This window comes from Phyllobates terribilis, unplaced genomic scaffold (genome assembly GCF_046119375.1).
Source record: "Phyllobates terribilis strain yellow unplaced genomic scaffold, ASM4611937v1 Scaffold_8__6_contigs__length_399053987, whole genome shotgun sequence".
Lineage (NCBI taxonomy): Eukaryota > Metazoa > Chordata > Amphibia > Anura > Dendrobatidae > Phyllobates > Phyllobates terribilis.
In genome coordinates, this window is record NW_027362768.1 from 163970613 (window position 1) to 163985454 (window position 14842).

The following is a 14842-nucleotide window of genomic DNA, read 5'->3' on the forward strand; positions in this document are numbered from 1 at the left end:
TATCCCTATATTTCAGGGCAAGCAGCTCTCCGTTGCGTACAGCCCCTGACTGCCCCTTTTGGAACTTTTGGTTGACCAATGGTTGTGGAAACCCCTGACGGTTTTTACGGATGGTCCCACAAGCCCCGATGTTGTGTTCAACCAGACTTTTAAATAGGGGTATGCTGGTGTAATAATTGTCCACATATAGATTGTAGCCTTTTTGAAAAAATGGACTTATCAGCTCCCAAACAATTTTTGCAGATGTCCCCAGATAAGTAGGGCATCCTGGTGGGTTTAGTTGGCTATCTTTCCCCTCATATATGCGGAAAGCGGATGTGTATCCGGTTGAACTTTCGCACATTTTATAGAGCTTTATTCCAAACCTTGCCCTTTTAGATGGGATAAATTGCTTGAGGTGCAGTCTTCCTTTGAATTTTACAAGGGACTCATCTATAGAAATATTTTGTGTTGGGGTGTAGAGGCTTAAGAATTTTTCTGACAAATTTTCAATGATGGGTCTAATTTTATATAACCTGTCATGTTCTGGGGCATTTCTGGGCAGGCATTGACTATTGTCGTTAAAATGCCAAAACCGCATGAGCATTTCATAACGGGTCCTAGGCAGAATGACTGAAAACATAGGGGTGGCTTGAACAGGGTGGTTGGACCAGTAGGATCGAATGCTCAGTTTTTTAACAAGCCCCATGGCAAATGTAAGTCCTAAAAATTTTTTTATTTCCGGGACATTAGTTGGTGTCCATAAATTTGCCCTAGCATAGTAAGATCGGGGATTCTGGCTTATTAATTGGGATGCATATAAATTTGTTTGCACGACAATATGCTCTAGCAAGCTGTCTGTAGAAAACAAATTAAAAAAATGAATTGGTCCAAAATCTTCCACCTCCACATTTATACCAGGAGTGGCGTTGAAATCAGGGCTGAATGGAGCAGCCGAATCCGAAGCCTCCCATCTGGGAAATGCTAGATCATGTGGCAAAGCCCCTTGTACACTGGCGTGCGCCAATTCACTAGTAGCAGGGACAGCGCTTGTACTGGGCAGTGTTCCCTGATTTGGAGACGTTTCTCCAGTAGCGCTATTTGCCCCTATTGCTGTACTGGTGCTTGGGCTTGAGGATGGACCAGAATCACTGCTCATTTCTGAGCTCTCAGTGTCGCCGCTACTAAAGCCCTCAAAATCCACATCTCCATCTGAGATTGCGCTGTCATCAGTGTCAGAACACAGCAGGGCATACACCTCCTCTGCGGTATAAGTCTGATGGGCCATTTTATTTTTAGATTTTTTGACTGGACTGAACGGACCGGACTGAACGGACGGGACTGATCTGACAGGACTGACTGACCTGACAGGACTGACTGATCTGACAGGACTGACTGACTGACAGATCTGACAGGACTGACTGACAGATCTGACAGGACTGACTGACTGACAGATCTGACAGGACTGACTGACTGGACTGATCTGACAGGACTGACTGACTGGACTGATCTGACAGGACTGACTGACAGGACTGACTGACTGACTGACTGACAGATCTGACAGGACTGACTGACTGACAGATCTGACAGGACTGACTGACTGACAGATCTGACAGGACTGACTGACTGACAGATCTGACAGGACTGACTGACTGACAGATCTGACAGGACTGACTGATCTGACAGGACTGACTGACTGATCTGACAGGACTGACTGACTGATAGATCTGACAGGACTGACTGATCTGACAGGACTGACTGACTGATCTGACAGGACTGACTGACTGATAGATCTGACAGGACTGACTGACTGATAGATCTGACAGGACTGACTGACTGACAGATCTGACAGGACTGATCTGACAGGACTGACTGATCTGACAGACTCACTAACCCTAACTCTTACTTTCTTTTTATTTTATTTTTTTTACTTTCACAGTGGCAAGGCTGACACAGCTCTTGTCACACTGTTTCTCCTCTGCTCTCTCACTGAGATCGGAGGAGAAACAGTGTATTTATCAGGCAGAATTCCCGGGAAAGTTTGTTGCTAAAACAAACTTCCCTGGTGATCTCTCTGATTGGCTGGTGTGACGCTGACATCATCGAGACCTGAGCCAATCAGGTCTCAATGATGTCAGAGGTCACAGCACCGGGATCCCCGCCGCTCCTGAGGTATGTGGGGGGTCCCGATCGCCGACCACCAGCTGTTACTATCTTTTAAATGCCACGATCGCTATGGATCGCGGCATCTAGAAGATAGGAACAGGTTAACATCATGGGGACCTGATCCATTCAGGTCCCCATGATGCCACATGTCAGAGCTATCGCTCTGAACCGGTACCGCAGCGCTAGCAGGACCCTGGGGGTCCTGAGCGCTGCGGGACCACCCACCGTTTTTAAACGTCGGCGCTGCACAGAGCCCGGGCAGCGCCGACGTTTATGTACAGTGGGTGGTCCTGAACCGGTTAAAAAAGAAAAACTGAAATATCACATGGTCATAAGTATTCAGACCCTTTGCTCAGTATTGAGTAGGAGTACCCTTTTGAGCTAGTACAACCATGAGTCTTCTTGGGAATGATGCAACAAGTTTTTCACACCTGGATTTGGGGATCCTCTGCCATTGTTCCTTGCAGATCCTCTCCAGTTCCCTCAGGTTGGATGGTGAACGTTGGTGGACAGCCACTTAAAGGTCTCTCCAGAGATGCTCAATTCGGTTTACGTCATGGCTCTGGCTGGGCCAGTCAAGAATGGTCCCAGAGTTGTTGTGAAGCCACTCCTTTGTTATTTTTGCTGTGTGCTTAGGGTCATTGTCTTGTTGGAAGGTGTACCTTTGGCCAAGTCTGAGGTCCAGAGCACTCTGGAAGAGGTTTTCATCCAGGATATCTTTGTACTTGGCCACTTTCATGTTTCCTTCAATTGCAACCTGTCGTCCTGTCCCTGCAGCTGAAAAATACCCCCATAGCATGATACTGCCACCACCATGTTTCACTGTTGGGATTGTATTGGGCAGGTGATGAGCAGTGCCAGGTTTTCTCCACACATACCGCTTAGAATTATCACCAAAAAGTTCTATCTTCGTCTCATCAGACCAGAGAATCTTACTTCTCATAGTCTGGGAGTCCTTCATGTGTTTTTGAGCAAACTCTATGCGGGCTTTTATATGTCTTGCAAATCTTTGTTTTCAGATCATTTGACAGTTGTTTTGAGGACCCCATGATGCCACTCTTCAGAGGAGATTCAAACAGGAGAACAACTTGCAAGTGGCCACTTTAAGTAGCTTTTCTCATGATTGCATACACCTGGCTATGAAGTTCAAAGCTCAATGAGGTTGCAAAACCAAAAAAGTGCTTTAGTACGTCAGTAAAAAGTAGGTAGGATTATTTAAAACAAGAAAATGATAAGGGTGCCCATACTTATGCACCTGTCAAATTTTGTTTGAATGCAGATTGCACATTTTCTGTTAGTACAATAAACCTCATTTCAAGGCAGAAACATTACTGTGTCCAACAGTTATTACATATATCAAACTGAAATAGCTGTTGCAAAAACACCAATTTTTATAAAACATTAAGCTTAAGATTAATAGGGGTGCCCAAACTTTTTCATATAACTGTACATGATTCATGATGCACAGATACGGCTGCGCGCTGTGCAGCTGTGTCTGCTAGTAATGACGTGGCAGGGGTGACACACAAGCACAATTAAAGGTGCAGTGCCGTCGACCCTGCCGTGTCATTATTAGCAGACACAGCCGCACAGTGCGCGGCCATGTCTGGGGGAGTGCCGGCAATCAAGCAGCGCCTGCGTCACTGAACAGGTGCTGAGGAAGCGGCCAGGGCCCCGACAGTAAGTGGGCGGTGGGCCCCGACAGTAAGTGGGTGGTGGGCCCCGACAGTGAGTGGGCGGTGGGCCCCTCTGATTTTCCAGGGCCCCAACACTTGCCCGGGTACGCCGGGTGCTGACGCCGGCCCTGCTATCAGTTTAATTAAACACAGGTGGACTCCAATGAAGGAGTAACATAGTAACATAGTTTTTAAGGTTGAAGGAAGACTAAGTCCATCTAGTTCAACCCATAGCCTAACATGTTGATCCAGAGGAAGGCAAAAAAACCCATGTGGCAAACACTAAGCTCCACATTGGGGAAAAAAATTCCTTCCCGACTCCATACGACAATCAGACTAGTTCCCTGGATCAACGCCCTATCAAGGAATCTAGTATATATAATCTGTAATATTATACTTTTCAAGAAAGTCATCCATGCCCTTCTTAAATTTTAATAGTGAATCACTCATTACAACACCATGCGGCAGAGAGTTCCATAGTCTCACTGCTCTTACAGTAAAGAATCCCCGTCTGTGATTATGATTAAACCTTCTTTCCTCCAGATGTAGAAGATGCCCCCTTGTCCCCGTCTCTGGCCTCAGAGTAAAAAGATCAGTAGAAAGATCTTTGTACTGTCCCCTCATATACTTGTACATAGTAATAAGATCACCCCTAAGCCTTCTTTTCTCCACAGTAAATAACCCCAAGTGTAATAACCTGTCTTGGTATTGCAGACCCCCCAGTCCTCTAATAACCTTGGTCGCTCTTCTCTGCACCCTCTCTAGTTCAGCTATGTCTTTCTTATACACCGGAGACCAAAACTGTACACAGTATTCTAAGTGTGGTCGCACTAATGACTTGTATAGAGGTAAAATTATGTTCTCCTCATGAGCATCTATGCCTCTTTTAATGCATCCCATTATTTTATTTGCCTTTGCAGCAGCTGCTTGACACTGGCCACTAAACGTGAGCTTGTTTTCCACCAATACACCCAGGTCTTTTTCAGTTACAGTTTTGCCCAGTGTTTTACAATCAAGCATATAATTATACATTTTATTTCCTCTGCCCAAGTGCATTACCTTACATTTATCCCCATTAAAGCTCATTTGCCATTTATCAGCCCAAGCTTCTAGTTTACATAGATCCTCCTGTAATATAAAATTGTCCTCCTCTGTATTGATTACCCTGCAGAGTTTAGTGTCATCTGCAAATATTGAAATATTACTCTGTATGCCCCCTACAAAGTCATTAATAAATATGTTAAAAAGAAGGGGGCCCAATACTGACCCCTGTGGTACCCCACTGTTAACTGAGACCCAGTCTGAGTGTTTTCCATTAATAACCACCCTTTGTTTCCTATCACTGAGCCAATTCTTAACCGACATACATATATTTTCCCCTATCCCCATTGTTCTCATTTTATGTATCAACCTTTTGTGTGGAAACGTATCAAAAGCTTTTGAAAAGTCCATATACACGACATCCACTGCATTTCCTTGGTCCAGTCCAGAACTTGCCTCCTCATAAAAACTGATCAGATTAGTTTGACAGGAACGGTCCCTCGTAAACCCATGTTGATATTGGGTCATGAGGTTATTCTTCTTCAGATACTCTATTATAGCATCTCTTAGGAAACCCTCCAGGATTTTACCCACAGTAGAGGTTAAGCTTACCGGCCTATAATTTCCAAGTTCGGTTTTTGTCCCCTTTTTGAATAATGGCACCACATTTGCTATACGCCAGTCGTGTGGTACAGACACTGTTATTATGGAATCTTTAAAGATGAAAAATAATGGTCTATCTATGATGTTACTTAATTCCTGCAGTAATCGCTGGTGTATCCCATCCGGGCCCGGGGATTTGTCAACTTTAGTGATTTTTAGACGCCGCCGTACTTCCTGCTGGGTTATGCAAGTGACATTTAATGGAGAATTTTTGTTATCACTAATCATGTTTTCTGTCATGCGATTTTCTTGTGTAAATACGGTTGAAAAAAAATCATTTAGCATATTGGCTTTTTCCTCATCCTCATCCACAATTTCACCCAGACTATTTTTAAGGGGGCCAACACTATCATTTTTTAGTTTTTTACTATTTATGTAGTTAAAGAATATTTTGGGGTTATTTTTACTTTCTCTGGCAATGATTCTCTCTGCCTCAATCTTTGCTGCATTGATTTGTTTTTTACAGAATTTATTTAATTTTCTATATTTATTTAATGCCTCATCACTACCTACTTGCTTTAGTTCTCTAAATGCTTTCTTTTTGCCACTTATTGCGCCCCTTACAGCTCTATTTAGCCATAGTGATTTCCTCCTATTTCTAGCATGTTTATTCCCAAAGGGTATATATTGTGCACAGGTCTTATTCAGGATGTTAATAAATGTCTCCCATTTGCTTTGTGTAGCTTTATGTCTCAGGATATCGTCCCAGTTTATTGCACTAAGATCATCTCTCAACCGTTGGAAAATTGCCTTCCTGAAGTTTAGTGTCCTTGTAACCCCTCTACTACACATCTTATTAAAGGTTACATGAAAACTTATTATTTTGTGATCACTATTACCCAAGTGACCCCCAACTCGTATATTTGATATGCGGTCTGGCCTATTGGTTAATATTACGTCTAGCAGTGCCCCCCTTCTTGTTGGGTCCTGAACCAGTTGTGAAAGGTAATTGTCTCTCGTAGTTGTCAAAAACCTATTACCTTTGCTTGAACTACATGTTTCTGTCCCCCAATGTATTTCAGGGTAGTTGAAGTCTCCCATAATAATGACTTCTCCTTGAGTCGCTGCTTCATCTATTTGCTTTACGAGGATATTCTCCGCTACTTCCATTATACTTCCATTATTTTTGGAGACTTATTGTTAGAACCTTGCTCTTAGTTTTTTTTTCCTTTGCTGGTCACATGACCTTGTTGGCCTATTTAATTCTGCTCCGCCCTTCTGGCTTTGCTGGACTTCATTGTATATCTACTTTCTAGCTAGCCTGTGCTCTGTGTCTTGCTCTGTTTGTTTGCTTGGTCTACTGACCTCTATGTTCTATATATTTTGTTTGTTCGTCTGTCTGCTACTATTTCTGTTAGGAGGTGTCCCATATTCCTCCCAGTCCTTAGTACTTGTAGGGATTCCTCCCCCACATCTATAGGTCTCCGTACAGACTAGCTTAGGACTTTAGCAGGTCTGATCGCAGGATCAGGTTCCCTGTTACATCGTAGGGATTGAGCTGAGTTCTATCGTAGGGACAGATCTCCTCTCTTTCCTTAGCTCTGGTAGCAGAACATAACAGTAAGTCCAGCCAGCAAATTCTCTAAGGAAAGATTTTTCTGTTCCATCATGGTGTCGGTTCAGGATTTGGTTCATCGCCTGCAGGGACTCTCTCTGGAGGTGGCCGAGCTCCGTCAGCACGTGAGTAACTGTCCTGGAGCACATTTCTTGGAGCCTAAGGTATGTTTGCCGGATTTATTTTTTGGTGAACACCGAGAATTTTTTTCATTCAAAAATGCTTGCTTATTGTATTTTCGTTTGAGACCTAAGTCCTCTGGGGATGAATCCCAGCGCGTAGGGTTCATAATGTCACTTTTGTGCAAAGAGCCTCAGGAGTGGGCCTTTTCTTTGCAACCTAGTGATACATGCTTCAGATCAGTGGATAGTTTTTTTTCTGCTTTGGGACTATTATATGATGATCCTGACCGTGTCGCATCAGCTGAGACTGAGTTGAGACGTTTAAAACAAGGATCAGGTAATGTGGAAAAATATTGTACTCATTTCCGTCGTTGGTCTACTCAAACAGGGTGGAACGATTCTGCTCTGAAAAGTCTATTTCTTGCTGGGCTCAGTGAAAGGGTTAAAGACCTGCTAATTGCTTATCCTACACCTGAAGACTTGCAACAGGCTATGCAATTAGCTATACGGGTGGATAGAAGACTGCGTGCAAGGGTTAATGAGAGCAAATCCTCTGCTATGTCAGTTTCTGGTTATGAGAATGTATGTACTAACAGTGGTGAACCGATGGAGATTGGATCGGTGGCACCTCGCTCTCAAGAAAAAGACCGTCGATTTTTTGAAGGCTTGTGTTTCTATTGCGGAAAATCTGGTCATTTGATTAAAGGCTGTGAGCTTCGTATGAAGAAAGAAAAAAAAAAGGTCAGTCATGCCCGTATTGCCTGTTTAAATTCCAAGGGTGTATTTTTAGCTGCTTCCACGATTGCTCAGGAAAAATTAATGGAATTTCGGGTGTTTGTCGATTGTGGGTCTACTCTGAATGTTATTGATGGGGGATTCGTGGAAAGACTCAATTTAAAACCTGAACCTTTATCATCCCCCATTGCTTTGGTTTCTGTGGATGGTTCCCCTTTGAAGAATATTACTCTCAAGGTCTGTGAATTTCCTCTCACTATTAATGGTGTTCACCATGAGAAATTGGATTTAGTAGTGTTGAATAACTTGCCTTCTCCAGTAATATTGGGATTGCCCTGGTTAAAATTTCACAATCCTGTACTGGATTGGTCTACCAGTGAAATTAAATCCTGGAGCCATAAATGTTATGACAAGTGTTGTAATGGGCGTATTGCAGCTTTGGATAGGGGAGAATTGCCTGTTCCTATTCAGGATTTTTGGAGAGTTTTTTCTGAGAAGGAATCGCAGGTTTTGCCTCCCCATAGAGACTATGATTGTTCTATTGAATTTGTCCCTGGAGCGACTCTTCCTAAAAGTCGTTTATTTAACCTTACTATTCCTGAGAGGAAGGCTTTGGAGGAATACATACAGACAAGTTTGGCCGCCGGTCACATTAGGCCCTCTAAGTCTCCTGTGGCGGTTGGATTTTTTTTTGTAAAAAAAAAGGACGGCGGTTTACGTCTTTGTCTGGATTTTCGTGAGATTAACAAAATTACTGTACGCAATCCTTACCCACTGCCATTGATTCCTGATCTGTTTAACCAGTTAATGGGGGCCAAGTGGTTCTCTAAAATTGACCTTAAGGGGGCATACAATCTGTTGCGCATGAAGGAGGGTGACGAATGGAAGACTGCTTTTAACACTCCTGTGGGTCATTTTGAGAATCTGGTTATGCCTTTTGGTCTTACTAATGCTCCTGCATTTTTTCAGAATCTGATTAATGACATCCTTAGACCTTTGATCGGTAAAAATGTGGTTGTGTATTTGGATGACATTTTGATTTATTCGCCGGATCTGGAGTCTCATTGGCGGAGCGTGCGTGAGGTATTACAGTTATTAATGGACAATTCGCTTTTTGCTAAGCTGGAGAAATGTGAGTTCGCTGTACAGAGAATTAGTTTTTTGGGCTACATTATCTCCAGCAAAGGTTTTGAGATGGATCCGGTTAAGGTTCAGGCTGTGCAGGAATGGCCTAGGCCTATTGGTTTGAAATCGATACAGAGGTTTTTGGGTTTCGCCAATTACTATAGAAAATTCATAAAAAATTTTTCTAGTATTGTCAAACCTCTGACTGATCTCACCAGGAAAGGTGCTGATGCGGTTCAGTGGTCTTCTGAGGCCATTGAAGCTTTTGTGTATCTCAAGGAGAGGTTCACCTCTGCTCCCATCCTTATGCAGCCTGATGTTACTAGGCCGTTTTTGGTTGAGGTTGATGCTTCCTCTGTGGGGGTTGGCGCAGTATTGTCTCAGGATAACGGGGATGGATTACATCCCTGTGCCTTTTTTTCAAAAAAATTTTCGGAGACTGAACTGAATTACGATATTGGTAATCGGGAATTATTGGCTATTAAACTCGCATTTGAACACTGGCGCCACTTCTTGGAAGGTGCGGAATTTCCCGTTCAGGTTCTTACGGATCATAAAAATCTGATATATCTTGATGCTGCCAAGCGCCTGAATGCCCGTCAGGCTAGGTGGGCACTGTTTTTCTCGCGGTTTAATTTCTCCGTTACTTACATCCCTGGTACTAAGAATGTTAAGGCGGATGCCTTGTCTCGCAGTTTTTCTCCCATAGTCGGTGCTGAGAAAGAGGAGAACATTTTACAAGAAGGTGTTGTGATAGCTGCTTTGGACTCCGTTTTGGAAAATGAGATTCTTAAAGCACAGGAGAATGCCCCTTCTAACACTCCTCATGGGAGGTTGTTTGTGCCTGGGACCTTTAGGAGAGATTTGTTTGTTGAGTGTCACGAATCTCGGTTGGCAGGTCATCCCGGAATCTCTGAGACCAAGAGACTGGTGGGTCGCAGTTTTTGGTGGCCTGGATGGCAGAAGGAAGTCATGAAGTGGGTGCGTCAATGTACTATATGTGCTAGATCTAAGTCCTCACATACTCCTGCTGCGGGGTTGCTTTGTCCTTTGGAGGTTCCCAGTGCTCCTTGGACACATTTGGCTATGGACTTTATAACTGACCTTCCCCCCTCTGAGGGTTTTACTGTCATCTGGGTGGTCGTGGACCGTTTTAGCAAGATGTGTCACTTGGTTCCTTTCGTCAAACTGCCCTGCGCTAAAACTCTCGCTAAGGCCTTTGTCAAGGAAATTGTCAGACTTCATGGCGTTCCTACTGACATTGTTTCTGATAGGGGTCCTCAGTTCGTGGCTCGTTTTTGGCGTGCCTTTTGTGATAGGTTGGGAGTTCATTTGTCGTTCTCGTCCGGATATCATCCTGAATCTAATGGCCAGACAGAAAGGAAAAACCAGGATGTTGAGCAGTTCTTGCGTTGTTTTGTGGCAGACAATCAAGAGGGGTGGTCTGAGTTTCTGCCACTTGCTGAATTTGCTCTGAACAATCATACATCTTCTTCTGCTGGTTGTTCGCCTTTTTTTTGTTGTTCTGGGAGACATCCGTCGTTTGGGTCGTTCTCCAAGTTGGGATCTGCCGTGCCTGAGGAGGAGAATTTTTCCGGTGATTTGGAGAGAGTTTGGACGGATGTGCGTGGTAATCTTCAGGAGGCCAACAGAAAATCTAAAGACTACTTTGATAGGAAACGACAGGAGGTTTTGTTCGCTGTTGGTGACATGGTTTGGTTGTCCTCTAGGAATCTGCGGTTGAGGATTCCTTCAAAGAAATTGGGTCCCAAATTTGTAGGGCCCTTTAAGGTGCTTCAGGTTGTCAACCAATCTGCTGTTAGGTTGGAGGTTCCTACCTCCTGGAGAATTAATCCGGTATTTCATGTCTCTCTGTTGAAAAAAGCTGTTGTATCGGATTGCGACGCCTCTGCCTCTGTTCCTCCGGTGGTGGAGGACGGGGAATATGAAATTTCTCGCATCCTTAACTCTAGACGGTATAGAGGTAGTTTGCAGTATCTTGTGGCCTGGAAAGGTTTCGGTCCCGAGGATAACTCTTGGGTGAGGTCGGATGATGTTTCCGCGTCCAGACTTATCAGAGCGTTTCACAGGAGATTTCCTGATAAGCCTGGTCCTAGGGGATCCGGAGGATCCTCTTAGAAGGGGGGGTACTGTTAGAACCTTGCTCTTAGTTTTTTTTTCCTTTGCTGGTCACATGACCTTGTTGGCCTATTTAATTCTGCTCCGCCCTTCTGGCTTTGCTGGACTTCATTGTATATCTACTTTCTAGCTAGCCTGTGCTCTGTGTCTTGCTCTGTTTGTTTGCTTGGTCTACTGACCTCTATGTTCTATATATTTTGTTTGTTCGTCTGTCTGCTACTATTTCTGTTAGGAGGTGTCCCATATTCCTCCCAGTCCTTAGTACTTGTAGGGATTCCTCCCCCACATCTATAGGTCTCCGTACAGACTAGCTTAGGACTTTAGCAGGTCTGATCGCAGGATCAGGTTCCCTGTTACATCGTAGGGATTGAGCTGAGTTCTATCGTAGGGACAGATCTCCTCTCTTTCCTTAGCTATGGTAGCAGAACATAACACTTATAACAAACCCCTATCAGTAATTTATTATTTTTTCCCCTTCCCCTTATCTCCACCCACAGGGACTCTACATTTTCATTAGATTCACATATATCCTCCCTCAAGACGAATTTTAAGGATGATTTTACATATAAACACACACCCCCCCTCGCTTGTTTGTACGGTCATTTCTGAACAGACTATAGCCCTGTAAATTAACTGCCCAGTCATAGCTCTCGTCCAGCCACGTCTCAGATATATCTACCATGTCATAATTATTTTCCAACAAAATTAATTCTAATTCCTCCATTTTGTTGGTGAGGCTTCTGGCATTAGTGTACATGCATTTTATGTATCTCTCTGTACCTCTATTCCTTCTTACTTTATTGACTGTTCTAACCCCACTGCCCAATTTCTCAATTTGTGCCTAGGTCACTATCTGCACTATCTTCCCCACCTATAAAATGAATACCCTCCCCCCAATCCCTAGTTTAAACACTCCTCCAACCTTCTAGCCATTTTCTCCCCCAGCACAGCTGCACCCTCCCCATTAAGGTGCAGCCGGTCCCTAGCGTAGAGTCTGTAGCCAACTGAGAAGTCGGCCCAGTTCTCCAGGAACCAAAATCCCTCCTTCCTACACCAGTTCTTGAGACACTTATTTATCTCCCTAATCTCCCGTTACCTCTGGCGTGGCACGTGGTACCGGTAGTATTTCAGAGAATACCACCTTGGAGGTCCTTGCTTTCAGCTTGCAGCCTAATTCCCTGAAATCATCTTTAAGAACCTTCCACCTACCTCTAACTTTGTCATTTGTGCCAATGTGCACCACGACCGCTGGGTCCTCACCAGCCCCTCCCAGTAATCTGTCAACCCGATCAGCGATGTGCCGGACTCGAGCGCCAGGTAGGCAGCACACTGTTTGATGATCCCTGTCTTTGTGACAGATTGCCCTATCTGTTCCCTTAATAATTGAGTCCCCCACTACCAGCACCTGCCTGACCTGCCCTGCTCTCCTATTTCCCTCTTTACTGGAGCTGACACTCCTCCGGCTTTCAGGGGACATGCCTTGCTGCAGCAGTGCTACCCCTGTACCGTCACTCCCCACATCTGCCAACTTTGCAAACTTATTGGGGTGTGCCAGATCAGGACTAGCCTCCCTGGCACTCTTCCCTCTACCCCCCCTTCTAACTGTCACCCAACTAGCGGCCTCACTGTCCTGCAGCTCCCGACTACCACCCTCCCCCACATCTACCCCAGTGAGCTGCTGCTCAGTGAGCAGCAGACTCCTTTCCATATTGTCAATGGATCTCAGTGTTGCCAGCTGCTCATTTAGATCCAGTACCTGGGCTTCCAAACGCACAACGTGCACACATCTCACGCAGCAGTAAACAACCCCGACCGGCTGTTCAAGGAATGCATACATGTGGCAAGATGTACACTGGATAGCATTGTCAATAATGGAGCTCATTTTCTAATGGGGATTGCAATAGGCAGAATGTTAAGTAAAAAGAAAAGTAAAGAATTAATGAAATACAGTCAGCAATTCAGTCCAAAGTCCTCCCTTCCAAACTCCCTGAATCCAAAGTCACTGAAAAACAAGTCACACACTTACTTTCGTTCGCACTTACGCTCCGGTCACATTCAGCTCGTTCACACTCGCAAACTAAGAGATTTAAAGAGTTTTTGTTTTGTTTTTTTTACCCCCTTTTCCAGCAATGCACCCTACAGCTCAATGCACTTCCAAAGGACTGGATGCCCAACCAGCTGCCCCTTATAAACCCTTAATTATGACCCCTCCCCCTTAATTAACCCCTTGTGACCATAGCTACACCTCAGGATTTTAGTGCAATGTAGTTAACCCTTAAAAACACAGGTAGTAAACTAAGAAACTGTAAAACTGTAGTGAGAAAATAGGTTTTAAAAAGCCCAATAAAACTAAACAGGTAGAAGAGCACTCAGCAGGTCACAATGCAGCAACTCACCGCAATTCACACAGGTATTTTCTGCATGATTCCCAAATACCTCTTCACTGAAAAACAAGTCACACACTTACTTTCGTTTGCAGTTACGCTCCGGTCACACTCAGCTCTTTCACACTCGCAAACTATGAGATTTAAAGAGTTTTTTTTTTTTTCCCCTTTTCCAGCAATGCACCCTACAGCTCAATGCACTTCCAAAGGGTAGAACCATCTCAAGGATGATCACAAGGAAATGGACAGCATGTGACTTAAAAATGAGTGTCTGAGCAAAGGGTCTGAATACTTATGACCATGTGATATTTCAGTTTTTCTTTTTTAATAAATTTGCAAAAATGTCTACATTTCTGTTTTTTTTTCAGTCAAGATGGGGTGGAGAGTGTACTTTAATGAGAAAAAAAAATGAACATTTTAGAATTTACCAAATGGCTGCAATGAAAGAAAGAGTGAAAAATTTAAGGGGTCTGAATACTTTCCATACCCACTGTAAGTATTAATATTAAGGGGAATCTTAGTTGTCAACCAGAGGAAGTGGGGACTGGACAAGGAAGAGAGAAAGGGAGGCAGTGGTTTTGGAAGTGCTCTAACCATGGCCAGAGCACTGAAAACTTATCTAATAATTCACAGGTTGAATTGTTTATTATAGACACACCCAGGACCACCATCAGGGCATTACTGCCCTCACTGCTGTATGGGGCCCCGTGAGCAGCAGTACAGAGGGAGGGCTTGGGCCCGGTCAGGGTCCCCCTCTTGCACTTCTGCTCACGGGACCCCTGGCCAATGCTGTAATAAAGTGCTGAGTGTCGGGGCAGCGCACATCTCGGCACTGGGTTTCTTACCGGAGCTGTGCAGCTGCAGCAGCTCCTTCATACTTCTCCTGACTTCTGGTCATGTGACAGCACATATGCTGATGATCACTATATTACCTGTACACTTACATTATACACTGTATACCATGTACAGAGCTCCCGTGTATAATGGCACTGATGGTAATATTAGTATTGTGTTTTTTTATTAATTAATTTATTTTTTTAGTATTGTAGTATTCGGTGACAATGTAGTGGTAATATGTGGTCTGGTCATGGTGTGGTGGTATTTGATCCTTGTATGTGGTATTATTGGTCATTTTAAAGAATGTAAATGACACATTCCCTTAAAGAGAAATTAATAAAAATATACTTAAAAAAAGTATTGGATATTTTAAGAAAATTTTAATATGTTAGAATAGAGCAGGGTCCGGCCAGAAGAGTT